Below are 27,890 nucleotides of genomic sequence, written 5' to 3' on the forward strand. Positions count from 1 at the left end.
ACACAGCTAGTTAGTGTTAAGTGTCTGAGGCCAGATTTGAACTCAGGTACTCCTGAATCCAGGCCCGGTGCTCTATCCACTGCGCCATCTAGCTGCCCCCAACCCCTTCAATTTTAAAGTTGAGGAAACTGGGTGGGCCCTCAAAAGTTCTGCCAGAGCAGTATTTGAACTAAATTCCAGCTAACTCCAAATTCACTGGACCATACTGTCTCCCAAAGGCAAAGGGGAAAACATTGTGGTGCTTGTCTCCCCTCTTAATCTTTAAACCTCTGCACTTAAAGCATTAAATACACAGTAAGGTTAGGGAAAAGTATGGAATCATCACTGTTGCCCTGAATGGAAGTCTACATTAGCGCCTCTGGGCCCTCCAAACCTCTTTCACCCATGAGACAATGGAAAACTCATTCAAAGCTGGCACCAGAGGGGCAGAGGTGCTTGATGCACCAAAGGAAGCAGTATGGTTTCAATGGATGTAAGGTATAGCTAGTAGGATGTAGGGTATAGCTGGTAGAAAGTATCTGATTAGCATGCAATATGATGCTGCTATAAAAACCAAACCACATCTATAAAAGGACAAGGCTTTTTCATCAAGTTTTCTTCTGCAGAGAAAAGAAGAGGTCAAGTTGGGCAGGAAACAGTTCAGAAAACTCTGAACTCGGAAGAAATGCAGATGATAAAATCTGAGATGATGAAAGTAGAAAAAGGAGATTCTCAGAAAACTTCTAATACCTGGACATGACAGTAATACCTTTTATGGAAATGATCAGATTAGGCTTCAGAATTTACTGGTGGATCTTAATTTAATTGCTGAAGTCCTTCTAGTGCCCCAGTAAAAGAGACTAGGAGCAGAAGAAGCAAGAGGAAAAACTTGGGAGACTACCTGCTTCCTGCCAGAACCAGTCAGTTAATAAACATTAATTAAGCATCTATTCTGTGCCAAATTCTCCCTCACTTATTAGCTAGGTGAAACAGGCTGGTCTCTTTACCTTCTCTTGGTCCAGTTTCCTTGTCTGTAAAATGAAGTTAATAAGAGCATTCTATTTCACAGGACTGTTGGGGGAATCAAATGAGATGACATATATAAAGCACTTTGTAAACCCTAAGGCATTAGATCAGTCCTGGATATTATTTTTATTGTTATTATTATTGTTGTTGATAAAATGAGATGCTTACATTTATTAAATTTTCTTCCAGCATTCAAAATATAATCTTTGGTTTTGTGCTGTAGATACCCTCTAATAATATTTTAGAAATATCATAACCTGGGGGCAGCTAGGTGGCGCAGTGGATAAAACACTGGCCCTGGATTCAGGAGGACCTGAGTTCAAATTGGCCTCAGACACTTGACACTTACTAGCTGTGTGACCCTGGACAAGTCACTTAACCCTCATTGCCCTGCAAAAACAAAATACAAAAAAACAAACAAACCCCCAAAACAAAAACAAAACAAAACAAAAAAAACACAGAAATATCATAACCTTACTGGGCCTTAGTTCTCTCACCCATAAAATAAAATTAGTTGAACTCTAAAGTTCCTTCCAGCTGAAATGATCCATTAGTTAGAACAGCTCACATCCAAAAGTTGTTCCTGATTACTTTGGGTGGAAAGCCTTTAGCAGTAAGCTGTTTTTAATGCCTCTTGATTTCTGATTATTAGCCCTTTGGAAGGATATACTTCCACCTAGTACAAAGCCTGGAATTTGAAAGTGTTGTAGGAAAGCTATTGACTACTGCCTGCTTTTCATCTATTTATTTTGTCAATTCATTCAGTGTCAAAAAACCCAAAATAATAGAACCAGCTAAGACAGCCTGGTTGCATACTCTGCTCTCTTCCCTGAAAATAACCAAAATCCAAAATACACCTGACCATCAGAGAAACACAGGCTAAGCAGACAGCCTTCACTATCTGGTAAACAGAATGGATATCTTAAAGTCTATACTTAACCAAAACCATAGGGAAGCTAAACTGATTTTGGCAATTGTATTTTCCAATGTAGTTTCTGGTAAACTGATTGAAAAAAAAAAAAGTGCAGGCTGCCTGTATTAGAAAGATATTGCAGAATACAGTAAGCAGTTAGATATGGAATAAAAAATTAGTTTAGAGACTAGACAAGCAGATCTTGATAATGGCAAAGACATAACATTACTAAATTTTAATAAGGCATTTGATAAAATGTATCCCAAAATTTTTATGATGAATATGAAAGTGTCTGCATTATATCCCAGTATAGTTGATTTGGAATTTACTGGATAATCAATCAAAAGTATTAAATTAAGTTTTTACTATGTGCCAAGCACTAGGGTACAATGACAAAAATCAAGGAATTGCTGTCTTCAAGGAGTTTACAGTATATCAGAGGAAACAGGAAGTACACATCTAGGTAAATACAAAATAAAGACAGTTACTAAGAGGCAGTACAATATTAGGGGAGAAGAGAAGGGACAGGGGATAAGCATTTAAATAGTAACCATGACTGGTGGGAGCCTACTACTACTACTACTACTACCACCATCATATGTCAAGCACTGTGCTAAGTGCTTTACAAATATCTTGTTTGATCCTTACAATAACCCTTTCAAGTAGGTGCTATTACTATACCCAATTTATAGTTAAAGAAACTGAGGCAAACAAATTAAGTGATTTTCTGGGGCCACATTTGAACTTGGGTCTTCCTGACTCCAGGCCTGGTACTCTACGCACTATGCCACCTAGCTGCCCATATTAGCCAGTGGGATCAGGAAATTCCTCATGTAGGAGGCAAACCATCAGTTGAATTTTGAAAAGTCTAGTGGTTCTAAGAGGCAAAAATAAAGGACAGTGACAAATGGCTCAATGCCAATCCACAAGCGAGTCTCCAGAAAAACCCTCTAAGGTCCCAATCTGTCTGTAATTGTGTTTCTTATATATATATATATATATTTGGGGGGGGGAAACAAGGAGGGTTAAGTGACTTGCCCAGGGTCACACAGCTAGTGTCAAGTGTCTGAGGCTGGATTTGAACTCAGGTCCTCCTGAATCCAAGGCCAGTGCTTTATCCACTGTACCACCTAGCTGCCCCTAATTTTAACCAGTAATTTTAGTGTAGATGCTACTGCTAAATTGGTTCTGAAAATATTCCTCTTTCAAAGAATTACTCACCTACAAGATCCAATCCAAATTTAAGTAAAAGTTTTTATTATTTGGCACATAGAGATATGGCTGGGAGAAGTCTAAACTTCAATTCCCAGAACAAAGGAGAAGGTGATAGTTTTATAGAGGAGAGAAGGGGGTGGGGGAAGAGACTTAAGACTGAAAAGTTACAGCAGTTTGGAAAATGATGATACCTGGGGAGTGGGATACATGAAGTAGTAAATACGTCACATTCTTAATTTGGGATTATTCTCCCCACCTGGTCCTAATCACATAGCAAACATAACTGGCTCCCAACTAAGCTCATGCTGTAAATTCAAGAAGCCCAGCTTTCTGGGTGGCTGCTTTGTTACCTATTTGACTAACCACTATCTGGTTAATTAATTACTTTGCTTTTCCAAGGAAAGAGTAATCTCTAACTAAGCCCAGCAAGTTGATCAAACACATATTTTTTTTTAAAGTGAGGCAATTGGGGTTAAGTGACTTGCCCAGGGTCACACAGCTAGTAAATGTCAAGTGTCTGAGGCCGAATTTGAACTTAGGTACTCCTGACTCCAGGGCTGGTGCTCTATCTACTGCACCACCTAGCTGTCCCCAAACATATTTCTCCATAGTCAGAGTGTCCCCCTCAGGGCCAGAGCATCCCTAACTGGACCCAGGACTACCAGGATGCTATTACAGTAGACAAAGATAGAAAGTTACATAATTTTCAAAAGACATGAAATCCAGAAGTCTAAGTAATACATTGGAGTTAGAGGATCTTAGTTCAAATCCTACTGTAACCTTAAGCAAGCCCCTTAAGATCTCTGGACCTATTTCCTCTTTATAAAATCAGAAGGTTGGATTAAGTCACTGGTAAGGCCTCATCAAGCACTAAATTTATGATGCAATGATAATTCTAAGGTTCTGTTTTAAAAGTTTTCAATAATACACTGAGGAAGAGAACAAATGGGTTTTTGTTTTGTTTTGTGGGGTTAAGTGACTTGGCCAGGGTCACACAGCTAGTAAATGTCAAGAGTCTGAGGCCACATTTGAACTCAGGTCCTCCTGAATTCAGGGACAGTGCTTTATCTACTGCACCACCTAGCTGCCCCCTGAATACTGAGTTTTAAAGTTATCTGTACTAATGTTCTCTTCTGTTTCCCTCCACACCCCTGCCAAAATTAACCCCTTTTAGCTGTTATACCCTTTCAAATTGTACTATATACAATTCAGTTATATGCAGGATAAAATGGAGAAAATCAACTGAGATAAGGCACAAGAAGTATTGGCAGGAAACTTAAGGAGAACAGGATACAAATTGAAAGTCAAAATGTGAAAGGATAGAGACTATGGTACAATATAGTAGCAGAAAATACAGATGTCTAGCTGAAGTTTAACTTAGGCCATCGTTCAATGAACAGAGAATAAAACAGGAAAAAAAAACCATGGAGATGGACAGAAAGAGGTTACTCAAGGCTTTGCTGGGAACCAAGACACTTATTTATGCAGTAGCTGCTTTCCAGAGTGAAATCTTTCAACTGCTCTAAAATATTTTTTTCTAAGCCACTGAAAGCAATGAGATCATGTTCTTGATTAAATGCCAATATTTTTTCTTCAACCTAGAACGTTAGTGTTAAATAGAGCAAAAATGAAAAAAGAGAAAGGTTGAGGATGGTGTTTAGGGGAAGGGGAGAGAGAAAAGAAACAGGATGAAGGCAAAAGAAAAAGAATATAATATCTTAATAAGGAAATTCTGGGAAATATGGAAATGACTGAATAGGAGTAATTTTTTAAAGTTGAGTTAGACATTTTAAAAGCTTGGTCATTTGTTATGTGGCAGAAAGGAGTGACAACAGTGATTCATTACATTTCTTGCAAATCGTTTCCTGACTTCCTAGTTTAGCATAAAGTAACTTGACTAATTATTCAGGTAAACCATTTTTTAAAAAAAAGCCCTAGGCATAGTCAGCTCATAAAAGGAAAAGAATTCTTTGGTGGAGTATCCTATATAGCTAGCTGCTTTAAGTTCATATTCGTACATTATTTTCAGGCCCACAATCTGATAACTTGCAGTCAAAGACTAGCTAATATATATAATAGCATTTATATAGCACTTTACAGTTTGCAAAGTGTTTTATAAATATCTTGTTTTATCTTCACAACAATCCTAAGAAGTAGGTGCTATTAATACCATTTTACAGATATCATTTTGCTGATGAGGAAAATGAAGTAGACTGATGTTAAATGACTTTCCCAGGATCACATAACTAGTAAGTCTCTGAAGCCAAATTCTAAGTCAGGCCCTGATTCACTGTTCCGTCCTCTGTGCTACCTAGCTGCCACAAAAAAGTACATGGTAAGTGATGAAATTTCTAAGATTCAAATCATAAATCATTCAATAGGAGAAAAAAGAAGACCCTCTCCTTTCCCCCATGTCAAAAAGCAGTTTCCAAAACTTAAGCACAAAGAATAAAGTAATCATTTCAAAAGTTCGACTGTATAACATAACACAATGAGTTGGCACATAATTAGTATTCAACAAGGATTATGAATTTGAGTTTACATTTCTATAATACTTTCTTCCTTTCAAAGAGCTATTGGATCTTAAATAACTTATGTATGCAAGTAAGTAGTCTTAGCCTCTTTTTCACATATAAAATTTATTTTCCCAAAGACACAGTGGGTCAATTTTATAGCCAATAACAGAATCAAAGTCCCTAAAATTCCTAGCGTGCAGCACTTATTTTTTTTCTTTTCCCCAAATCATACCAAACTGCTTCTTGTAGAGTGGGTCAAAATTAGGAGCCACTACATTCCTTTGCAATCTAATCTCAGAAACAACAATGCGCACCCTGGAAATTAAGTCAGACCATTTTTTAAAAAGTTCATCTTTAATCTTCACATATAAGTGGGAGAAATTAACTCCTTATGAGAGCTGACACCTGAAGTACAAAAAGCAGCAAGTAGATGAAATAAAATTCTAGACGTGAGGAGCAAAAGTTAACCAAGAAGCTCAAAGGAACATACAAAAGGAAAGCTACACAGCTCACCTCTGAACAAAAACAATTTTTATAAAAACAAAACCAAAAATAAACAAACCAAAAAGATCCCTCAACATCTGAATAAAATAAGAGAATTCTGGGGCAGCTAGGTGGCGCAGTAGGTAGCACCAGCCCTAGATTCAGGAGGACCTGAGTTCAAATTTGCCCTCAGACACTTGATACTAGCAACAGAACCCTGGGCAAGTCACTTAACCCTCACTGACCCACAAAAACAAAACAAAACAAGATAATTTTGTAGATCCTAACTCTCCCCCACCCCCTAACTCTAGTCTTTCATAAAGTCTCATGAATATAGTGCTAAGGTTTAGTCCTCACTACAGATCTCCATATCTCTAATTCTTTTTCTCTCCTTTACAATGGGCACAACTATAGGCATCAATGTTTAATGAACTGAATTGGAATAAAAGATAACCTCAATAATATCAACACAATTAACAGGGTATTCCACCTTAGAATCAGATGTTTTTTGAGTGAGAAAGAAACTTCAAGATCATGTGGCCTAACTTTATTTAAAGATAAGGAAAATGAATCTTAGAGAAGTGACTTAGTAAAGGTCACAGCTAATTAGTAGCAGACTAGAGAGCCTAAGTCTCCTGACTCTAAGTCTAAAAATCTTATACTCTTTTTACACTGATGCAATTCACATAAAAGAAAATCATTTGGCCATTTTCTTATTATTCATTTAGTCAATGGGTAAAGTAGGTTTCCCCCTCTTTCCCCCATCTCCAGAAACTGGGGTGGGGTGGGGGGGCTACTGTAGAAGCAACCTATTAGGCCTTGGTCCAGTTAGGGATACTCTGGCTGTGAGGGAGACACTCTGACCATGAGAAATAATACAGTTGATCAGCTTGCTAGAGTCAGAGATTACTCTTTCCCTGGAAAAGCAAAGTAGTGAATTAACCAGAAAGTAGTTTGTCAAACAGATAACAAAGCAGATATGTCATGGACACCCAGTTGGGCACATTGAAATTTATATCATGACCCTAACTGGGAGCCAGCTGTGTTTGTTATTGTGATTAGGACCAGGTAGTGACAATAATCTTGTTAAGAATGTGGCATATTGGGGACAGCTAGGTGGTGCAGTGGCTAGAGCACCAGCCCTGGAGTCCGGAGTACCTGAGTTCAAATCTGGCCTCAGACACTTGACACTTAGTAGCTGTGTGACCCTGGGCAAGTCACTGAACCCCAATTGCCTCACTAAAAAAAAAAAAAAAGAAAAAAGAATGTGGCATATTTACTATTTCAGGTATCCCACTCCCCAATAGTTAGCATCCTCATTCCCTAAAAGGCTGTAACTTTTCAGTCCTAAGTCTCTCCCCCCACCCCCTTCTCTCCTCCATAAAACTATCACCTTCTTCTCTGTTCGGGAAGTTGAAGATTAGACTTCTTCTGGCCATACCTCTGTGTGCCAAATAATAAAAACTTTAAATTAAATTGATTGGATGGTGTGTGCAAGTATTTCTTCGACAGAGGGGTATTTTCAGATGCAGTTTCTTGTTGTCACCACTAAGACATGGGAACTCAAAAATAAAAAAGACAATTCGTTATTAAGTACAAGTTGTGATTATGGAGTACTAGACTTAATAATATAATTTACTTGTCTGTGAAAAATTATTCTATAGTGGGAGGTGGAGGTGGGGTGGGGGTGGGGGTCACGAGTTACCTTACCCAAATTAAGGTTAAACTTGACTTAATTTTATCTGGTATTTGGCAAGTATCCTAATGGAAAGAGATTGTTCTGATTAAAGCATTAATAGCCTAAGAAGAACTTCCAGGGTAAAGAAAAAAAAAAGAACTTCCAGTCTGTAGCAGCTACTACATTTAAAACTAACTAATAATGACTAACTTATGATGAAATGATCAGAATTTCAAAGGAAAGTATTATTAGGTATTAACTTACATTGGTTCCAAAGGTTTGTCATGCCGGGGTGGGAGTGGGGATAAGTTCCCACTCTCTATAAAATGCTCCAATGGCGTGCGTCTCAAATAGCCTCTGACAACTGAAGCCCAACTCCTCGTGGTGGAACTGTTTCCACTAACAGGAGAAGGGGCGAAGGCAAGTCACTGGCGCCTTAAAACCAGTCACTTTGGGCATGTGGGGCTCATTAGCCTTGGGAGGCAACCCGCCTAGGGGAAGGAAACCCTGATTTTAAACCTCCCCTGCCTTGCGGCTATACCCATATATGGGAAAGGCTTCAGGAGTTAACCCCGAGGAAAAATCAGGAGTCAGAGTCCCTTAGGCAGTTGGATGTTGGACATCACATCCCTCTGGCAACTCCTGCGGTGGCACTGGTGCCAAACTGTATTGGCTCTGCCTCTCCTTTGGATCCACCAATGTTGCAGAGAGAAAACCTGCTACATGGGCAACAGCTTATTTTCCACATTGATCCACCCAGGCCAGTGCCCTGGAGAGGACACTCAAGCTACTCCTCATGGGCTAGATACAACATGGAATTCGGCAGTTAGTGGTTATAAGTCACTCAGGAGCTGCGGCTCCTGTACCGGACTGCACAGCCACACTGTGACCTGTGGCTCTTCAAGGAGCTGATCCATGGTCATCTGCAACTGGTGGAGGCCTTCTACTACTACTACTACTACTACTACTACTACTACTACTACTACTACTACTACTACTACCTGACATTGATAATCACAGCCCAAATGGTTTTTAAAGATGTGGTTTAAATTGAATTTTCAGGGTTTTTGTTTTGTTTTGTGGGGTTAAGTGACTTGGCTAGGGTCACACAGCTAGTAAATGTCAAGAGTCTGAGGCCACATTTGAACTCAGGTTCTCCTGAATTCAGGGCCAGTGCTTTATCTACTGCACCACCTCGCTGCCCCCTGAATACTGAGTTTTAAAGTTATCTGTACTAATGTTCTCTTCTGTTTCCCTCTACCCCCTGCCAAAATTAACCCCTATAAGCTGTTGTACCCTTTCAAATGACCATAAAACAAAAATAGTTTTTCATTCTATATTACATAATTAAAATTTTACATCACGACATTAATTTTAGCAGGTGCTGAAGGTGAAGACTTCTTTTGCTTTAAAAAAAAAGAACCTTTAAATTTCTTTTACTTGTGTATGACTCTTGATAGATTATTTTTCTCTGGTGAGTCAGTAGCCCTTAATAAAAAAAAAGCCTCCTTAGCTCTGTTATAAAGAAAGCTTAAATGTACAATGAATGGGTCTTAACAGCAATCTGTTTTTAAGATATTAAGAATCTCATTTTCTTGGTGCCAAGGACAAGTGGATCTGTGAAGCAATAGAGTTTGTCTCACTTGACATGAAATCATTTTTTTTAGTTCAGCTTTCCTAATGTCTTCTTGGGAACCACTTCACTTTCCTTCATTTCTCACTTGTATAATTAGATGGTTGAAGTACTGTTCACTCTAGACACAACTAGAAAAGTGGAAAGAGGAAGTTTCTTGAAAGCAAAAAAAAAAAAAAGCCTGACAGCAAGTCAATTTTACTATTAAAATTCCCTTACCCACCTCCAGAGAGTTCTCAAATTTACCCTTTTAAAAGATATTGCTAATAAATATACTGCTGATAGAGAAACTGGTTTGGCACAAAAAGAGGAATACTCTGTACAACTGAATAATAGGTATAAAAAGAAAATCAGCAATTTTCCTTTTGAGGGAAACTAATCAAATGACTATATGGAGTTGGGAAGAATTTCTTATTTTCATAGAATAATTCAAAAGGTTAACAAGTAGGAAACAAATATCAATCATAATGCTTTCAAAAGGTGGTCAGTACATGAGTACTGTTTACTTTGAATAGTAAAGAGGAAAAACTCAGTGGCTATGGGTATACATACAAATAATTTGCCATGATAGGCTGAACACCTAATTTTCTGTCCTTTTTAGTGGCATGCTATATTTTTTCCTCTGAAAGATTATGCTCAGTTTTGCTGGGTAGGTGATTCTTGATTGTAATCCCAATTCCTTTGCCCTCTGGAATATCATATATCATGCCCTCTGGTCCTTTAATGTAGAAGCTGCTAGATCTTGTGCTATCCTGATTGGGGCTCCACGGCACTTGAATTCTTTCTTTTCGGCAGCTTGCAATATTTTCTCCTTGACCTGAGAGCTCTGGAATTTGGCTATAATATTCCTGGGAGTTTTCCTTTTGGGATTTCTCTCAGGAGGTGATAGGCAGATTCTTTCAATTTCTATTTTAGCTTCTGCTTCTAGGACATTAGGGAAATTTTCCCTGACAATTCCTTGGAAGATGATGTCTAAGCTCTTTCCTTGATCATGGTTTTCAGGTAGACCAATAATTATCAAATTATCTCACCTTGCTCTATTTTCCAGGCCAGCAGTTTTTCCAAGAAGATATTTCACATTACCCTCTATTTTTTTTATTCATTTGGATTTGTTTTATTGTGTCTTGGTTTCTCATAAAGTCACTAGCTTCCATTTTCTCAATCCTAATTCTTAGGCAATTATTTTTGCCAGAGAACATTTGTACCTCCTTTTCCATTTGGCCAATTTGGCTTTTCAAGCTCTTGACTTTTTTCTCATGTCTTTCCTGCATCACCCTCATTTCTCTTTCCATTTTTTTCCTCTACCTCTCTAACTTTATCTTCAAAGTTGTTTTTGAGGGCCTCTATGGCCTGAGATCAATTAATATTTTTCTTGGAAGCTTTAGATATAGGAGCGCTGATATTGACATCTTCCTCAGAGGGTACACCTCGATCTTCTGTGTTACTAAAAGAAACTTTCTATGGTCCTCACCTTCCTCTGTCTACTCATCTTGCCTTTCCTTTACTTGGCTTTTAGCTCCTTAAAGTAGGGCACTATTTCCAGGATGCACTGTCCCAAGCTTCAGGGGGCCCCAGGTGGTATGATTTAAGGAGAATCAGGTTCTTCACTCACCTAGCCTGTTCCCTAGTCTGTAGATGACCCCAGACCAACTTGCTAATCACCCAGCTTTGTGTATTGTGGCTATCAGCTCTGATGAGCCTGTGCCCCTCCCCCACCTGGGCCACTGCTACTCAAGCCTGGTTCCCAGAAGGGGTGCAAAACCCAAGTTGTGCCTCAGCACCAGCATAGACCCCTGTAGTCTACCCCCTGCCAAGGGCTCAGCCCTCTCATTAGACTGTGAGCTTAGTTCCAGATGACACTGGCGCTACAGCGGCTCAGGGTGGGGGCGGGGGTGTGGTCTCTTTCTCTGGTGAGGCCTTCCTGTGACTGGATCTGTCAGGGTGAATGTGGGGTTCGCCTCCACTCCTGTCTCAGCACAGCACCTCCCTCCTTCTGACTTTCCAAGCTGTCCTTGGTTAGAAGATAATTTCACAGGAGGAGTTCAGAGAAACCTGGAAGGACTTGCAAGAACTGATGATGAGTGAGATGAGCAGAACCAGGAGAACATTATACAAAGTATCATCAACATTATGTGTTGATCAACTGTGACAGACTAGATTCTTGTCACCAATCCAAGAATACAAGAAAGTTTCAAAGGACTAATGATGGAAAAGGCTCTCCAAATCCAGAAAAAAAAAAAAAAAGGAACTGTAGAATACAGATGCTGATTGGACCATATCATTTCCTTTTTTTTCAGTGCTGTTGTTTTTCTTATTTGAGGTTTTTCCTTTTTACTCTTTCTTCTCATATAACATGACTAATGGAAAAACATCTTTAATGTTATTTTATATATATATATATATATATATATATATATATATATATATATATATATATATATATATATAAATAAATATAAAACCTATAACAGATCACCTGCTGTCTAGGGGAGAGGGGAGGGAGGGAGAAAAATCTGAAATTGGAAATCTTATCTAGACAAATGCTGAAAACTAAAATTAATTAATTTTTTTTTTTTAAAAAGAAGAAGATAATTTCCGCACATTCTTCTGTGGGTTGTGCTGCTCCAGGAATTGTCCTATGGCATTATTTGTATGCTTTTTGGAGCAATTGCATCATGAGTTCAAGAGCTCACTGCCATTCCTCCACCATCTTGGCTCCACCCCAGAAGTCCAACAGTTTACCTTTTAATGTCCCTTATGGTTTCTTTTTCCTTTTTACCTTTTTATACTTGTCTAGGGTCTTGTATTTGAAAGTCGAATTTTCTATTCAGTTCATGTCTTTTCATCACATATGCCTGAAAGTCCTCTTTTTCATTGAAGTCTCATTTTTTCCCCTAAAAGATTATAATACTAAGTTTTGCTGGGTAGGTGATTTTTGGCTGTTAGTCCCCATTCCTTTGCCCTCTGGAATATCATATTCCATGCCCTCTGGTCCTTTAATGTAGATGCTGCTATATCTTGTTTTATCCTTATTGTAGCTCTACAGTATTTGAATTCCTTTTTTCTAGCTGCTTGCAATATTTTCTCCTTCACCTGAGATCTCTGGATTTGGCTATAATATTCCTGGAAGCTTTCCTTTTGGGATCTCTTTCAAGGGGGTGATTGGTGGATTCTTTCAACTTCTATTTTACTGTCTGCTTCTAGAATATCAGGGCAATTTTCCCTGACAATTTCTTGGAAGATTATATCTAAGCTCTTATTTTAGTCATGGTTTTCAGGTAGTCCAATGATTTTCAAATTATCTCTCCTGGATCTATCTTCCAAGAGATATTTCACATTGCCCTCTATTTTTTTATTCATTTGGATTTGCTTTACTGTGTCTTGGTTTCTGATAAAGTCACTAGCTTCCATTTGTTCAATCCTAATTCTTAGGCAATTATTTTCTTCTGAGAGCTTTTCTATCTCCCTTCGATTTTCAAGCTGTTGACTTTTTTCTCATGACTCTCTTGCGCTGCTCTCATTTTCCTTTCCATTCTTTATTCCACCTCTCTAAATCTTCCTTTTATCTCTCCTACTTTCTCTTCAAAGTTCTTTTTGAGCATCCATGGCCTGAGACGAATTCATATTTTTTTCTTGAAAGCTTTGGATGCAGGAGCTTTAACTTCGTTATTTTCTTCTTCTGAGGGTGTATTCTGGTCTACCTTGCCCCCAAAGAAGCTTTCTATGGTCTGATGTTTTCTTTGCCTACTAATCCTGATCCCCTATTTCTTGGCTTTTAACTCCTTCTTAAAGTGCAGAGCTGCTTCCAAGACACACTTTTCCAAGCTACAGCGTGGCCCGGGGGGGACCATGACCTGCTTTCTCTTTGACCTGAAAACAGAAGTCTGACTGAAATATGATTCTCTATGGTCGGAAACTTGGTGTGCCTGTGGCTCCCCCCACTGGGTGGCTGTCCCTAGAGTTTGTTTGCTGGTTCAGAACATGGGTGTCCATTCCCCGCCACCTGCAGTACCAGAAGAGACTGCAGCTCCTCCCTCTCCCTCTCCCTCTTTTTGTGAGGCAATGAGGGTTAAGTAACTTGCCCAGGGTCACACAGCTAGTAAGTGTCAAGTGTCTGAGGCCAATTAGAACTCAGGTACTCTTGAATCCAGGGCCAGTGCTTTATCCACTGTGCCACCTAGCCACCCCCAGTATCATTAACTTTTGACTTACCATCACTGAGGGCAAGCCCTGCAAAGAACAGAAAACTAGTGAGATGTAATAAGTTCCTCACAATAACTTTTCAATCAATAAGTACAACTAGAATCAGGGTGTGATAAAATAATGGAATTTGCCAGATGCCCAGGGGTCCCACCTGATTGATTTAGTATTGTTTGAGAAACCAACTTAGTACCTACTTGGGATGATTAGATATAGGCCACATCTGGCCTGCACTGAGTGACGTATACTACTGATGTCACCAGGGGAACTAATCTCAGACTTGCAACTTGAAAGACCTCCCTTTTGGGGGAGGGAGAGAAAAGGTAGAAAAGAGAATGCTGAGGATGGAAGCTCACTTTCCTGTCAGTGAGCTTCTGAGAGCAGACTGGAGAGGGGCTGCACAGCTGACTCCCATAGAAACTATGGATCCCAGGTGGTTAAGTTAATAGAAATGAGGCCAGCTCTTTGAATTAGCTGAGCTGGAAGCAAGTTTGGAGATTGCGTCAGTCTTTGCTAGAGCCAGGGAGCTTATCCATTTTTCTCTTCCCCTATTCCCTGGTCCTTGGCTTTATTAATTTCACCGTTGTTATATATTTTATTCCCATTAATAAAGCCTGATTTGTTTGTGGAAAAGAGGCTGGTAATCTCTTTTCTTATTGGCTTGAGAGAAATAACTAAAAAAGGCAGTTTGGAAGGGAGGAAACTTTGGACCCAGAGGTCCCTCATTATTTTCTGAACCCCGATATTTAGTGAGCCACCCAATTAATTCTCCCCATATTAAATTTGGCCCCTACAAGGGCTATAAATATCAATGACAGTAAAATTTTCACACCTGGTGGCAAAGCTGCTGAGATTTTTCTTAAAGAGGAGGAAAGATTGCTTATCTATTATACAGTAGTGTTCAGAACGAAGTTCATTTGGCAACCCAAGACTCAAATAACATTCCCAACACTACTACTTAGTAGATGAATATTCCTTGGTAAGACTCTTTATCTTCTACTCTGAGTTTGCTCATCTATAAAATGAAACTGGGGGGGGGGGCAACTAGGTGGCACAGTGGATAGAGCACCGGCCCTGGATTCAGGAGTACCTGAGTTCAAATCCGGCCTCAGACACTTAACACTTACTAGCTGTGTGACCCTGGGCAAGTCACTTAACCCCAATTGCCTCACTAAAAAAAAAAAAAAAAAAGAAACTGGGAACAGAAGAATTACTTCCAAACCCTACTGTGAATATTTCCTAGTTGTGTGATCCTGGGCAAATAAATTATTTATGTTCTCTGAGCCTCAGGAAACTCTCAAAGCCTATAAACTGCAATTGCATTCCAATCCAGTCAGGAAAGGAAGTTCTCACACAAAGAAAGAATAGATTCCTGAGGTATGGACATATTCACAGCATAAAATAAGAATCAGTCCATACTCCTCACCAACCCTCATGAATTCAATTATCATTCCTAAGATGATAATTCTTAAATCTGTTGTTGTTCAATCCTGTCAGCTGTGTCCAACTCTTTGTGACTGCTTTTGGAATTTTGCTGGCAATGTGGACACAGAGTAAACAGGGTTAAGGGACTTCCCGGGGTTGCACAGCTACTAAGTGGCTGAGGCTGAATCTGAACTCAGGACTATCTGATTCCAGGTCAGTCACTCTATCCACTGCACCACCTACCTCTAATCTCTCTGCTAATCCATAGATTCACATCTTAAAATGCCTACTAGACATCTGAAACTGGATATCCCACAAAAGTCCCACAATCATAAATTCCAACTTAACATATCCAAAACAGAACTCATTATCTTTCTCCCTATTATCAGAGGATATCACCATCCTCCTAGTCACCCAGGCTTACAAGCTAGGCAAAGGGTCACCCTTTGTCTCCACACTCTCTCTCATCTCTCCTCCCCCCTCCATTTCGAAACAGTTGTCAAGTCCTACAGTGTTTCTATTTTTAATAACACCTCTCATACATGCCCCTTTCTCTCCTCTGCCCTTATCATCTCATACATGGATTACTGCAACAACCTGCTGGCTGGTCTCCCTGCTCCAAGCCCCTACCCGTTCCAGTCTATCCTCTACTTGGATGCCAAATCCATCTTCCTAGAGCATGGATTGGACCATGTCATTCCCACACTCAATAACTGCCATGACTTTCTATTGCCTCCATAATGAAATATAAAACCTTCTGTTTAGTGTTCAAAGCCATTCATAACCTGATCTTTTCCTACCGTTGTAGTGTTCTTAGACCTTACACTCAGATAGGTAATGCAGTAGATAAAGAATCAGACACTGAGTCAGGTAATTTGAACTCAAATCCAGCTCCAAACATTTACTAGATGTGTGGCCCCAGGCAAGTCACTTAACCTTCCTCAACTACAAAATGGGAGAATCAAATCAGTTAACATATGTAAAGCACTTAGCACCTATGTCTGGCACATAGGAGATGCTTAATAAATGCTTATTCCCTCATTCCTCTTCCTCTCACATGCTCTATGAACCATTGAAATGGTGGTCTTGCTACTCTTGACATATATCACTCCATTTCCTAACTCACAGATATAATGGCTCTCATTTCTTTAGCCCAAATGTTGTGAGGAATAATTACTAATAATATCTTGGGGGCCCTGGCGATCTCCTCTTCTGTCTCAGTCCTTTCTCCCTGCCCCCTCCCCCAACTCAAAGACAAGTTCTCCTTGAGATATTCCATCAAATCTCCATATCTGGGTCAGCCCAACCCAAGCTTACAAGAGTCTTGTGTAGACACCAATTCTTTTGTTTAGATAGGTTGAAGGACTTTAGCCTGCACAGCCACACCTAGATGGAAAGTATTTAGGTAAGGGGTTTTACATTCTTTCTCTAATGTCATCCCTGGACATCATTTTAATATAACTCACATCCAATCATGTCAATCAATTTGATTTAAATGATGTTAACTAATTCGATTTGATGGCTGTGATGCACCTCCTACATTTGGAAAGGTATATGAATGGGGACCGAACTGCCATGAAGGGTCTTTGGTCTGAGATGACCAATAGACCTCCTTTCGTTAATACCCCTGGCAGATTAATAGAATGATCAAATCACCCAGAAACTATGTCTCCCATACTTTTAACTGTCAAAATGTACAAGGTGAACAAAAAGTAGTAAATTATAAAAGGTTTCTAACATATATCTTGTAATTTGTTGTATAGATAACTGCTAATTCTATAATAAAAATTAGTTTCCCTCATTTTAAACTTTCAATAGCTATAAATAGCCTTTGCTATATTATGAAAATCTTACCTTAAGAGAATTAACATGAATGTATGTATGTCTAAATCCAATTAGAATACATATTCTGTAGATTACAAGATAAAATTAATTATACATGCCAAATTCCATTACAACTGATTATAATGTTCTTAGAAATCTTATTGAAAGATCTTTATAAACCCCATTGAACTGTGTACTTACTTTAAGTAACAGTATTTTCTTTTTTTTCTCCCTGAACTATCTGCATATTGATAAGAAAATACTCCCCCCACCAAAAGGTTCTTTCTGTATAATTTCTCTTATACAAGTATTATTTTTTCTACTTTGAAACCACATAAATTCCAACCAAGGATTTCAGAGTACTAGTTTAGTAACTGAAGGCTGAACTTTCCTTCAAATCTTTGTTCTAATACACTGAATTCACCTTGGAAAATGAACTTAAACTGCTAAGTCTTCGTTTCCTCATCAGTAAAATAGGAAAAATTATTACAGTGCCTATCTCACATGTGGTTGAGAAAGCAGGCCTTTAACATTTTTTTACTGATATCTTTTTTTAATATCACCTTTACTTAGAAATGTATTTCTCTCCCTTCCCTCCTCAGAAAGCCATTCCTTTTATTGTTTAGTTATTTCAGTTGTGTCTGACCCCTTGTAAGCCCATTTTGGGGTTTTCCTGGCAAAGATACTGGAGTGGTTTGCCAATTCCTTCTCCAGCTCATTTTATATATGAGAAACTGAGGCAAACAGGGTTAAGTGACCAGCCTTGAGTCACAGTGCTAGGCTACATTTGAACTCAGGATGATGATTCTTCCTGAATCCAGGCTCAGTGCTTTATCTCCTTTGCCACCAAGCTGCCCTCCCATCCCTTTTAATGAAGTATAAAAAAGAGGGAGAAAAAGCAGTGGGGCAAAATGAACAAACAAAAGGGACCTTTCAGCACAGCAATGTAACCATGACTCTCCTTTATTCAATAAACTCCTATGAGTCCCTAAGAACCTCCAAGGTCAAATCAAAATCTTGTTTGGCTTTAAAAGTCTCTCACAACCTTGCCCCTTCCTACCCTTCCAGTCTTCTTATGCTTTACTCCTCTCCTTGCATTCTAAAACCCAGTGACACTGGCCTTCTTGCTATTCCTTAAACATGACAAAGTCTCTGCTGTCTCCATGCCTTTTCACTGGATGTCCTCCCTACCTGTAAAGCTCTCCTTACTTACTTTTACCTCCTAGCTGCCATGGCTTCTTTGAAGACTCAGCTCAAATCATATTTTCAGGAGGAAAATTTTCTTTCTTTTCTGAATAATTTTATTTTTTCCCTAATTACACATAAAAAAAATCTTTAACATGCGTTTTTTTTTAAAATCTTGAGTTCGAAATTCTTTCCCTCCCTTCCCTTCCCCTTCTGTGAGGTGGTAAACAATATGATATAGACTATACATGTGCAATCACACAAAACGTATTTCCATATTAGTCAGTTTGTAAAAGAAAACACCTACGAAAACAAACAAAACAATCCACAAAAACTTTAAGTGTAAAACAGCATGCGTTGTGTATTCAGACTTCCCCAGTTCCTTCTCTGGAGGTAGGTAGATAGCATTTTCTTCATGAGTGATTTGGAATTGTGCTGAAATTTTCTAAGTGCTTCATCTACTACTAATGACTTTCTTCCAGAACCATCTTCTATTTATTGTATATACTGTATATATCTTGTATGAACATAGTTGCTTCACATGTTGTCTTCTTCACTATAAAGTAAGCTCCTTGAGGGTTGTGATATTGTTTGTGCCTTTCTTTGAAACCCCAACACTTAGCATAGCACCTACTATGCTAATAGAGAGCATTTAATAAATGTTAACTAAATGACTGACCAACTAATAGAACTAAAAAAAATATATGCAATGTCAATGAGTTAACATACAAGGCACTACACAAATGCCAGTTATTATTATTAATAAAAAGAAGACTTGGGGCAGCTAGATGGCGCAGTGGATAGAGCACCGGCCCTGGATTCAGGAGTACCTGAGTTCAAATCCGGCCTCAGACACTTGACACTTACTAGCTGTGTGACCCTGGGCAAGTCACTTAGCCCCAGTTGACCATCAAAAAAACCCAAAAACAATAAAAAATAAAAATAAAAAGAAGACTTTAAAATTGATCCTGGAGTTAATCACTAGCATTTAGTGAGAGGGGAGATAGGAGGGGAATAGTGAAAAAATTCTACTGGGGTGGACGACAACAGATATAGATATATATATATTGCAGATAAGGAAATATAAACATAAAATTTGTACCAAGAATTAGGCAAGGAAAGATAACATAAATTGGGCAGTAAGGAAAGGTTTCATGGGAAGTAAGTTGATCCTTGAAAGGAGCTAAGAATTCCCAAGGGGCTACAGTGAGTAGGGAGGTTATTCCAGGAGCAGACAATGGGCTGTGCAGGGGTAGAAAGGGATGGAATGCTGTGCACTTCAGATAAAGTGTGCCTACATTTTAGTGAAGCATGTGAAAAGTAACATGTTATAGCTGTGGAAAATATGGCAAGATGTGCAATAAAGAGTATTACAATTAATGGCATCAGAACTGATTGATCAGTCAGATCTAAAGAGTTAATTAATGTTGTTCAATGCCAGTTTGGAAGAAATGCAGTGAAGTGTCCTACAGATCTGTCTTGGACTTACAATGTTTAAAATTAGCAATAATTTTGATAAAGACACAGGATCATAGATATAAAGCCAGAAAGTCTCTTAGAGATCATGTAGTCTAGATCCTCATTGTATAGATGAGGAAAGTGAGACCAAAGATAACTTGCCCAAGGTCACAAAGATAGATGATAAATGACAGAAATGAGGTCTCTTGAATTTCAAATACAGGAATCATTCTACCATACAAGGTATCGAAGACTACTGAGTCTTTGAGGGTAGTCTGAAATAGATTCAAATGTAACTGGGCAATATGTAAGAAAACAAAAAACATAACAGAGATAATGCTGATTTGTTGTTTTCTAAGTTAATATCTTGGGACCCATTTTTATTTGAGTTAGAGACCGCTGCACTGTACCACACATGTGCACTAATTCTGCCAATGACAGAAACCTAGGAAGGCTAGCTAACACTGGATTATAGAGTCCAAGATCTTGATTTGCTATAAAGTTGGGCCAAATCTAGTAAGATGAAAGTGACTTGGGATCATTATAAAGTCTTATACTTATGTTAAAAAAAAAAAAAAACTTGGGGGCAGCTAGATGGCGCAGTGGATAGAGCACCTGCCCTGGAGTCAGGAGTACCTGAGTTCAAATCCGGCCTCAGACATTTGACACTTACTAGCTATGTGACCCTGGGCAAGTCACTTAACCCCAATTGCTTCACAAAAAAAACAAAAACAAAAACAAAAACCCTTGGCAAGTACAAAATAAAGTTTAGAGAGATTATGGAGGTATAAAATTTCAAAATGAATCAACAGTGTAATGGCATACACACACGCAATATATGTGATTGGCAGTGAAGTATGTAGTGAGTGGATAGAGCATTGAACATGGAGTCATGAAGTCCCAAGTTCAAATCCAGCCTCAGACACTCACTAGATGTGTGATTCTTAGCCAAGTCACTCCATCTCTGTTTGCTTCATTTTCCTCATCTATAAAATAGGGACAATAATAGCACATACCTTTCAGGGTTGTTGTAAGGATAAAATGATATAATATTTGTAAAGCACTTTGCAACCCTTAATGTGCTACATAAATGATAATTATTATAAATGGCAGCCAAACAAGCAAATCTGATCTAGGGCTACTTTGAGAGCCATAGGTTCCAGGAATTAACGAAGTGCCAGTCTCTTTGTACTTAGTCCTGGTAAACAACATATGGGGAATTATGTTGAGTTCTGAATGCCGCAGTTTAGAAAGGACAGTTAATAAGCTAGAAAATGTCTAGAGGATAAGGCAATGTGGAATTTGAGATGCTTAGACTAGAGAAAAGAAGGCTTGGGGACACATCTGATAGCTCTTCTTCTTTTTTTGGTGAGGCAATTGCGGTTAAGTGACTTGCCCAGGGTCATACAGCTAGTAAGTGTTAAGTGTCTGAGGCTGGATTTGAACTCAGGTCCTCCTGAATCCAGGGCCGGTGCTCTATCCACTATGCCACCTAGCTTTCCCTGATAGCTCTTTACTGGTATTTGAAGGGTTGTCATGGAAGAGAGAACTCTGGCATTCCACAGGTTAGCTAAAGAAATCTCTCACATCAGGAAACCCTGAAAGAAATCAGAAACTGATATTGGCCTCTTCATTGGTGGCCCAAATTGTTTGTGATTCCAAATTTTTAATTTAATTTTGGGGGGTGTAGTGGGTGGGGCAATGAGGGTTAAGTGACTTGCCCAGGGTCACATAGCTAGCAAATATCAAGTGTCTGAGACCTGATTTGAACTCAGGTCCTCCTGAAACCAGGACCAGTGCCTTATCCACTGCGCCACCTAGCTGCCCCCTCCAAATACTTCTTTCTTTTTTTCTTTTTTAAAATAAAAGTATTTTAATATTTTCCAGTTACATGTAAAGAGAGTTTTCAATATTTGTTTATATAAGATTTCCAATTTCCAATTTTTCTCCCTCCCTTCCCTCCCCTCCCCTAGAGAGCAGGTAATCTGATATAGGTTTTATATATATAAAAAATAACATTAAGCATATTTCTACATTAGTCATGTTATAAGAGAAGAATCAGAGCAAAAAGGAAAAACCTCAAAAAAGAAAAACAACAGCACCAAAAACAAAAGAAATAGTATGGTCCTATCAGCATCCATATTCCACAGTTCCTTCCCCCCCCCCCCCCCCCTGCCGATTTGGAGAGCCTTTTCCATCATGAGTCCTTTGGAACTTTCTTGTAACCATGTATGGGTGAGAAGAATCTAGTCTATCACAGTTTATCAACACATAATGTTGATGATACTTTGTATAATGTTCTTCTGGTTCTGGCTCATCTCACTCATCATCAGTTCATGCAAGTCCTTCCAGGTTTCTCTGAACTCATCCTGCTCATCATTTTTTACAGCACAATAGAATTCCATTACATTCATGTACCACAACTTTTTCAGCCATTCCCCAATTGATGGGGAACCCCTCAATTTCCAATTCCTTGCCACCACAAAAAGAGCAGCTATAAATATTTTTGTACATGTGGGTCCTTTTCCCTTTTTTATGATCTCTTTGGGAAAAAGACCCAAAAGTGGTATTGCTGCGTCAGTGGGTATGCACAGCTTTATAGCCCTTTTGGCATAATTCCAGATTGCTCTCCAGAATGGTTGGATCAGTTCACAGCTCCACCAACAATACATTAGTGTTCCAATTTTTCCACAGCTTCTCCAACACCTCCAAATATTTCTTAATAAATTTGACTCTACATATCAAATTTTTTGTGTGGCAGTTCCCTCTTCATTTTCCTGTCATGCTAGTAGTCTTACAAGATATCCTATCCACTGAGGGAGCATTGGCTACTAAATAGAGGGACAGAAGTGAGGGAGCATTGGCTACTAAATAGAGGGACAGAAGAGACTATTTATCTCACAAGTCCCTGAAAATAAACCCTAACCCATACAGAGATAAGTCAAGATTCCTAGGTCTTTTTGAACTAATCTTTCAAAGATATACTTATTAATAAAGTTAAACCTTATATTTAAAATATTAGTAAACTATCTTATATACTACCTATTACTACTACCTTTGATATTCTGTTTAACTATTTTAATAAAAAGTAGTATCTTGTAGAAAACTGTGTTTTAGAAATTAGTGGTTATACTTGAAAGGTCAAGGCAAGGTAGAAAGCTGTAACCTTGAATTCAGGGCAAGTGACCCTGGACCCTGAGGGGAACTGACGGAGGGGGAGACAGTAATTAGGTAAGCATGATCTACTTTTTTCTTTGATCATTAAGTTTCATAAAATATATTGTGAATAACTACTAATTGTAGTATCTAAAGTTTGGAGTCCTTAATGATTAAAAATATAAGCACAATCTCAGTATGCATAAACTGATAGAAGCACTTTTTATTCAGAAAAGGGCATTTATGACTTTTTGGAAAGCAATAATGAAACTCCACTTTTAAAATAATCGTCTATTTCTTAGAAAATTAAAGATTATATGATAATATGTTGTAATGTACATTTAAAAGCCCTGCTCTAGAGCTTCATCATGGTGTGAAGGTGACCCAGAAATTTCAAAAGTTATGCTATTATGGCAGGTTCTATCCAGCCGGAATAAGTCTATCATCTGAAGATCAGCCTAGTTAAGTTTAGAGAGACTTATCACAAGGTTAGTTGCACACTGATTAATTTTTCAAGTCACAGCTACTCTTCAAGACATTACTAAGTAATTTGGTTTTCTATGTTTATCAGTGTAAGTAAATGTGGGTGGGAGAGATCACACATCACAAAAGTACACAATTATGTGGGGTTTTTTTTTACACAAAAGTCCTTTTAAAGGATTTGTAGATTTAGAACACATCACAATCTTGTGAAAAGAACCAACAGAACAAATAATATTCTGAGAGAGGCCTATCTGTGAATCTATAAGAGAACAAAGCTAAGAGGACAGACAGGCAAGATCTTACTATATCCTTAAATTGGGTAATTTAATGGACATTCTATTTAAAGCAGTTGACAGAGATGGTGGTCAGAAATGGAACTGTGAGGAAATGTCAGTAATTTCAGTATTCAGGCAATTCGGGGTTGAACATAGAGTTTAAAAGAGATACTTAGTTTAGTTTAGCTAAAGAAATAGTAACTAGGTAAAAATAATTCAGTAGGCTAGTAGGCATATGTAATATTCTAAAATCATGTAAGCAACCTGACCAAAAAAAAGTAGTGTATTAGTCCCAAAAAAAACCATGGTTTTATGGAAAATATCTCTTTTAAAGTACATGAATTAGGGGCAGCTAGGTGGCGCAGTGGATAGAGCACCCGCCCTGGATTCAGGAGGACCTGAGTTCAAATCCAGCCTCAGACACTTGACACTTACTAGCTGTGTGACCCTGGGCAAGTCAATTAACCCCAATTGCCTCACCCCGCCTCCCCAAAAAAGTACATGAATTAGAGAATATAGGAAATAGCTATTAGCTATAACATCTGACACTTAATTCTCATAATATTTTTGTCAATTGCCACTAAGTATAAGTACCTATATTGCTGAAATAACATCTTTTCAATTGCTAACGTATGCTTTTTTAAACCCCACCCCCAGTTCTGTCATTATAGAATTATTTTATTTTTGAACTGTCATATTTCATTTGTTATCTCTCATCTCATTCATATAAATCTAATGATGCCAGACTAAATCATAACTATCAAATATCCAACATACCTGAGAGCACCTAATTGAAGCAAACAAAGGATAATGGTAATATTCCAAGATAAGTTCTTAAATGAGAATTGAAGAATTCTTAATAATTCTAAATTAGAATTACTTGAAAATCCCCTAAGAAATAACAATATAATATATAACATGCAGTCAGAAAATAACTGGCAGGACCTGTCATATATAATTAGGTACTTAGAGCAAAAAAACCCCTTGGTTTTCTATTTTTGTTTGTCTTTTCATTTATAACAGTTTTAAAATTTTTTCCAATTACATGTAAAGATAGTTTTCAACATTGATTTTCTTTTCTTTTTTTTTATAGTTTTAAAAAATATTTATTTATTTAAAGTTTTGAGTTCCAAATTCTATCCCTTTCTCATTCCCTCCCTCCCTACCCTACCCTCCTTCCCAAGGTTGCAAGCAATCAATATAGGTTGTACATGTGCAATTATGTAAAACATTACCATATTAGTCATTTTACATAAAAAGACTCAAGTTAAAAAAAAAGAGAGCACAAAATAGCATGCTTCAGTCTGTGTTCAATCATCAGTTCTTTCTCTGGAGGTGGAGAGTATACTTCATCATTAGTCCTCTGGGATTGTCTTGGATCATTGCATTGCAATTGTTCATAGAGTGATAATGCTGTCACTGTACACAATGTTCTCCTGGTTCTGCTTACTTCACTATACATCAGTTTATATGAGTCTTTCCAGGTTTTCCTGAAATCATCTTGCTTGTCATTTCTTATAGCACAATAATATTCCATTACAGTCATATACCATAGCTTGTCCAGTCATTCCCCAACTGATGGTCATTCCTTCAATTTTCAATTCTTAGCCACCACAAAGAGTTTCTATAAATATTTTTGTATATTTTTTCCCCTTTTTTCTTTTTCAGTTACTATTTTTAACTGTTTCCCTCCATCCTATTCCCTTCCCCATGATATTTACTATATTTTCTATCCTCTTTCACCCTATCCCTCCTCAAAAGGAATTTGCTGATTGTCTCCTCCCCCAATCTGCCCTCCCTTCTTTTACTCCTCCTTCCTTATCCCCTTCCTCTCCTACTTTCCTCCAGGGTTAGATAGATTATTCCACCCAATTGAGTGTGTATGTTATTTCCTCCCTGAGCAAACTCTGATGAGATTAAGGTCTTTGAGCCAATTCTGAGGAGTGTAAGGCTCTTCACTCCCCCACTTAGATATATTACTCCACCCAACTGAGTGTGTATGTTAATCCCTCCCTGAGCCAACTCTGATGAGATTAAGGTCCTTGAGCCTATTCTGATGAGTGTAAGGTTCATTTACTGCTCTGCTCCTCCCCCATCTCTCTCCCCATTCTATAAGTCCTTTCCTATTTCTTTCATGGGGGATTTCACCCCCATTCTACCTCTCCCCTTCCCCCTCCTTCAGTGAAGTCCTCTTACCCCTCAATTTTACCCTAAAGATGTCATCATGAGGCAGCTAGGTGACAAGGTTGACAATGCACTGCCTGGACCCAGGAGGGCCTGAGCCCAGATCCAGCCTCAGACAAAAGACACTCACCCACTGGACGACCACAGGCATGTCACCCAACTACAACCACCCCACAAAAAAGATAAACAAACAATAAATACTTTACAGATATCATCCGTTCATAATCAATTCCCACCTGTGGCCTCTAAATTTATTTCTATCATCTGCCCTAATACTGAAAAAGTTCTTATGACTTACACATATCATCTTCCCATGTAGCAATGTAAATGGTTTAACCTTTTAATATCCCTCTTAATTTCTTTTTCCTGTTTACCTTTTTATGCTTCTCTAGGGGCTTGTATTTGAAAGTCAAATTTTCTATTCAGTTCAGGTCTTTTCATTGAAGTCCCATTTTTCTCCCTGAAAGATTATACTAAGTTTTGCTGGATAGGTGATTCTTGGTTGTAATCCCAATTCCTTTGCCTGCTTAGCCTGCTTCCCTCCCCCACCTGGGCCACTGATACTCAAGCCTACTTCCTGGTTCTCAGGAGGGGTGAAACACCCAAGTACCGCCTCAGTACCAGCAAAGACCCCTATAAACACCCCCCTGCCAACCGCTCAGCCCTCTCACCTGTCCATGAGCTTAGTTCCAGACAACACTGGCATTGCAGCTGATTCAGAGGCTCTAGGGCTCTCTTTACCTGGCTAGGCCTGCCTGGGACTGGATCTGTGTCAGTGTGACCAGGAAGTTGAGCTCCACTCCTGCCCCAGAACAGCAGCCCCCTCCTGCTGACCTTCTAAGCTGTCTTTGGCTGGAAAATTATCTCAGCCTGTTTTGTGTGAGTTTTGCTGCTCCAGGAATTGTCCTATGGCATCATTTGGAGGTTTTTTGGAGTGATCTTGCTGTGAGTTCTGAGAACTTACTGCCTTTCCTCCACTATCTTGGTTCCACCCTTTCCCTCATTGTTCCAACATTCATTTTTTTAAAAAATATAAGTATTTTATTATTTTCCAGTTACATGTGGGGATAGTTTTCAACATTTGTTTTTATAAGATTTCCAATTTCAAATTTTTCTCCCTTCCTCCGCTAGACAGCAGGTAATCTGATATAGGTTACACATATACAATAACATTAAACATATTTATGCATTAGTCATGTTATAAAAGAATCAGAGCAAAAAAGGAAAAACCTCAAAAAAGAAAAACAACAGCACCAAAAACAAAAGAAACAGTACCAACATTCATTTTCATAAGATTTTGAATTCCAAATTTTTCTCCCTCTCTCCCTTCTCTCCACCCTCCCCAAGACAGCAAGCTATCTGATATAGGTTAGACAGTATAACCATGTTATACATATTTCCACATTAGTCAAGAATCAGAACAAAAGGGAAAAACCATGAGAAAGGAAAAAAAAATTTAAGTGAAAATAGTATGCCGCACTCTGTATTCAGACTCCATGGTTTCTTCTCTGGATGTGGAGAACATTTTTTCATCATGAGCCTTTTGGGACTGTCTTAGATCATTATATTACTGAGAAGAGCTAAATCTATCATAGTTGATCATCATACAGTGTTGCTGTTTCTATGAACAATATTCTCCTGGTTCTGCTCACTTCACTCAGGAGCAGTTCATGTAAATCTTTCCAGGTTTTTCTGAAATCTGCTTGCTCATCATTTCTTATAGCACAATAATATTCCACTGCATTTATATACCACAAATTGTTCAGCCATTCCCCAACTGATGGACATCCCATCAATTTCCAATTCTTTGCCACTATAAAAAGAGCTGCTATAAATATTTTTGTACATGTGGGTCCTTTTCCCTTTTTTATGTGCTCTTTGGGATACAGACATAGTAGTGGTATTGCTGGATCAAAGGGTATGTACAGTTTTATAGCCCTTTGGGGAGTAGTTCCAATTTTCTCTCCAAAATGGTTGAATCAGTTTACAACTTCACCAACAATGCATTAGTGTTCTAATTTTCTCACAACTTCTCCAACATTTGCCATTTCCCTTTTTTGTCATTTTAGCCAATCTGAGAGGTGTGAGGTGGTACTTCACAGTTGTTTTAATTTGCATTTCCCTAATCAATAATGATTTAGATCACTTTTTCACATGACTATAGATAGCTTTGATTTCTTTGAAAACTGTTCATATCCTTTGACCATTTCTCAATTGGGGAATGACTTGTATTCTTATACATTTGATTCAGTTCTCT

The 27,890-nt window shown here is 38.4% G+C and overlaps 1 protein-coding gene across 8 annotated transcripts in view; it reads right to left on the reverse strand.

The window, feature by feature from the left end:
• Nucleotides 1–27,890, reverse strand: part of HMBOX1 (homeobox containing 1) — a 266,541-nt gene that overhangs the window by 191,814 nt on the left and 46,837 nt on the right. The window lies entirely within an intron of this gene.

This window comes from Dromiciops gliroides, chromosome 2, assembly GCF_019393635.1.
Source record: "Dromiciops gliroides isolate mDroGli1 chromosome 2, mDroGli1.pri, whole genome shotgun sequence".
NCBI classification, from domain to species: domain Eukaryota; kingdom Metazoa; phylum Chordata; class Mammalia; order Microbiotheria; family Microbiotheriidae; genus Dromiciops; species Dromiciops gliroides.